This window comes from Nothobranchius furzeri, chromosome 6 (genome assembly GCF_043380555.1).
Source record: "Nothobranchius furzeri strain GRZ-AD chromosome 6, NfurGRZ-RIMD1, whole genome shotgun sequence".
In the NCBI taxonomy this organism is placed as follows: domain Eukaryota; kingdom Metazoa; phylum Chordata; class Actinopteri; order Cyprinodontiformes; family Nothobranchiidae; genus Nothobranchius; species Nothobranchius furzeri.
Window position 1 is genome coordinate 21,001,961 of NC_091746.1, and position 3,969 is coordinate 21,005,929.

At 38.5% G+C, this 3,969-nt stretch overlaps 1 long non-coding RNA gene across 1 annotated transcript; it reads left to right on the top strand.

Annotated features, from left to right (window-relative positions):
- Positions 1–598: 598 nt before the first annotated feature.
- On the top strand, positions 599–2,381 carry LOC139070431 (uncharacterized). Its single transcript, XR_011520944.1, has 2 exons — positions 599–745; positions 1,467–2,381. It is a non-coding gene; the product is annotated as an uncharacterized lncRNA (long non-coding RNA).
- Positions 2,382–3,969: the final 1,588 nt, after the last annotated feature.

Genomic DNA, 3,969 nt, shown 5'->3' on the forward strand with positions numbered 1-3,969 from the left:
AACACTCACATGCATTTGAAATAAAATACAGTTGTGTGTGACATTTTCAACTACAAGTCTGTAAACACAAGTGTACAGATCTGTTTCTGCACACGCTCAACTTTTTTATTACAGTTGCACAGCTTTCCTCTCACACATCTGATTTTTGAAACTATTTTCACGATTAATATGTGTCAAAATGCACAAGTTTGTAAATTTGTTGTCTGATTCCGTACAACACAATGTGGGCTTGAAGATTGGATGTGAGTGTGTGTACCGTAAAAGGTGAGCTTGAAGTTTTGAGGTGAGTGTCTGTGCATTAAAATGTGAGAAGCTGCACATCAACATGTGTGAAATTGTGAAGATAAATGGTACTTGTAAGAAAAAGTAAATTGTATGTGAAACAAAATAAACTTACATGTAAAATTTTCTTCTGCGACCCAGTAAATACAACTTCTCAAATACGTTTCTGCGCATGCTCAGTTGTTGTTTTACAAGCGCACAACTCTCCTCTCGCGAGTCTGACTTTTGAAACACTTCTGGCAGGTTGTGTTGCAAATTGCAGCTGTGTGTATCTGCAGAGGCTAGCGGAGCAGGGGATGAGGGCGAGGGTGGGGGCGGAAGGAGGAGCCACAGAGGGAGGGTTGTCATTGGTCAGCTCTGGTTTCCAGGACAACAGGCTCAACCAATCAGAGTGAGAGCTGCGTTTTTCCCTCGGCTTTCAGTCCGCTGCCGTCTGCAGTTCGCGATGGCTGAACGAGCTGGGGTAAGTACATTTCAAAGGACTTTCTAAACTTATTTTAGTCATTTCCTCGTCTTTTTATTTAAACAAGGTGACACACTAACATAACGTCATGCTATTTATACCATTATTAAGGCCTTATAAGATATTTGTACAAATATGTAGTCTAGCTAAAGTTTATATGAGCTGCTTTGCTAAGTTAGCAGAAACAAGAACGCCACTGCTAACACTGAAGTCTTGCATTAAGGCCACTGTGTTTGGGTATAATCCCAGGGGTGTTTCTCAATGTCAGGCTTTGAGGACACTGTCCTTCCTTGGTCAAAGAAAACAGTTAAATGGAGCTGACTTGCGTCACGTGACCAGGGCTCCCGTGATGGTCACATGACGTGCGGCAAAGTTATAATTATACTTATAAGTTGTATAATGAGCATTTTACTTTTTAAATTGCGTGTATATTGCTTGAATTACATGTATAAGGGAGTTACTAATTGCTGGCCATCGAAGCTGCAACGATTAGGCAGCACCAACTAACCAACTTCTGATTAAAAAAATAAACATTTTAGATATCAGCCTGATAGTTACAATTAGTTTTTTTAATCACCAGTAAAACAATAAAAAGTAATCATTTGAAACCTTTAACTCTTGTTTCCTTTCTCGGGGATCCTATTAATAATAACTGTTACATGTGATATTTAAAATCTGCATTTGATGGCTCTTTTAGTAACCCTTCATTTTTGTTTTTCAGGAACTGCTGCTCAACTATCTGCTTGAAAGACTTTACAACCGTTCCTCTAATTGGCTTGATCGAGTTCCTCTAGATCTCGATTTTTTGGAATTTGTATGTTGTCAGGAGCTGGTTATTCTGGGTGATATCTCAAACCATTTGACGTCCCTCAGGACATTTTAAATGCACTTGCCCAAGTTTATCAGAGACCTGCAGTCAAAATAAAAAAGCACAAATTATTGTTGCTCACGAAAGAGGAGCCATTGGTCGTCCCAAACTACTTATTCCTGAGAAATACACAGAACACCTCATTTCTTTAGGTTTACCTGTCACGTGTATTGCACAGCTGCTGGGGATATCTAGAGTTACATTACACAGGCAAGTGAAAGAATGGGGTTTAAGTGTGAGCCAAACTTACAGCACCATGACTCACGATGAGCTAGACACTCTAGTGTCACAGATCCATGCCAGAAACCAAAATGCAGGGTATAGATTGATAATAATAATAATGCATTGAACTTATATAGCGCTTTTCAAGTCACCATGATGAAAGGTCTGCTGAAGTCACAAGGATATAGACTTCAGTGGGAGTGTGTTCGGTCCTCTATGCGCAGATTAGACACTGCAGGCGTGGTTTCCTGAATGTCCCATCTCCGTTGTGTGGTCAGAAGAACGTATTCTGTGCTTAGCCCAAAATCATTTTATTGCAGGAGCTTTACATTCCACAGATTGAATGGGAATCCAGTGGACTCATCGACATTGAACACAACTCTAGTGTTCAAGTTCCAGAAGTTGAATGCCCGCTAAGTCCAGGAGAATATTCTGGACTCTGTGCAGCTGTGGATCCACTGAGGTCAATCTTGGGATTGACAGTTATTTAGCCACACGGCATTACATGCAAACCATTGGCTATAATAAAATCTTTCATTTTTTGCATCTTGCCATCAATGACTTGTATAAAATGTCTGTGAAGGATCTTCATAAGTCTCCATTATCTAACTGAACACGTTATTTTAATCTCCGTTATCTCTTACCACATCTGAACTTGAAAGTACAGATTAAATGACTCGTGAGCATTTGAAAATGTTTGCATGTTAATATTCTTCGATGGCAAACTAAAAGAATTAAACCTTCTTAAGTTAAAATTATAGTAATCTTCTTGTGTGTACTAAAAATCTAACTGCCCTTTCTTATTCTCTTGGATATTGAAATTCCCAAATTTGTGAGAATAATGAAAGTTTTGTTGCAATTTGATGTTTTTTTTATTTAAAAACCTGCAAGTCTAACGTGTTAATATAGGTTACAATCATTTGTGAATTCAATAAAATGTTTTAAGTTTTTAAAAAATTATTTTATTAATAACATCTTGAACTTAAGCAAGTGACAGGAAAAAACATTTAGCATTAAGCTACAAAAATATTGTTCTATTGTCATGACCCTGGATGCAGCAACGTTTTGTTTGTTGCATATGTATAAAATGCAATCTTGAAAATGATTTCTCTACTTGTAAAATTACAATAAAACATTTATCATATAACACAGCTGTGCCTTACTTGTAACTCAATATTCCTGAAACTTTCAGCTGTAACTTGATGGTTAAATAAAAAAAAGATTTGTTTGGTATAACCTGAACAGCACTGGCAAATAGCATGACGTTAAACTTTAGATCAATCCAAAACCATGAACATTGGTTGCTATGCAACTTTCAAGATGATTGCGAAACATCAAATGTTGTGTAGTGGCAGGGCAGACATAGAATATGGAAGCAGCTAGATGAGGTTGGATGGTCTGCCTGCATTATTTCCACTTTCATATCCTTCATGGGTTTCTCCCATCCAACCCCAAACTTCACGAGCTGCTTCCTTTGCTCTTCATACACTGAAAAAGAAAAGAAAAAATGGCAAAGACAAATGAGATATAAAAGATCTTCTGTGCCATGTTTACACAAGATACTTAGAATGTAGCAAACCCACCTTATCTGCTGTGTCATATAAAACACTTTACTCATTTTAACCCTCCCACTGTCTTCATGGGTGACCCCACCAGGAAAGTTGACCACTGAGCAGGGTTGATGGTTTATCCCTTGAGGTCCATGTGGCAGGGGTGAGGTCTTTCCTGGTGGGGTCACCCATGAAGACAGTGGGAGGGTTAAGGCTTCTAAAATAGTTTGATTGTACACATTTTGTGAAAGACAACTGTTTAAACCTATTATGACTTTAAGGTTTATTCCAATGATTTTCAGGTTTTTGTAATGGTTTTAAAGTGTCATAATGGTCTTGGCCCTTCTAGCCTTTCTGAACTGACTTTACCATACAAACTCTCACGTCCTCTGCACTCCTCTTGCAGCCATCGCCTTGTGATCCCGAATGTCAGGACAAACAACAATGGTCAGGCGTCCTTACAATATAATGGCCCTTGCCTCTGGAGCAGGCTGCCCGAGGACCTCAGGACCAGAGAGAAACTTTAAGAACAGGCCGAAGAATGAACTTTTTTAGCTTAGCTTTTAACTGCTTATTATTTATGA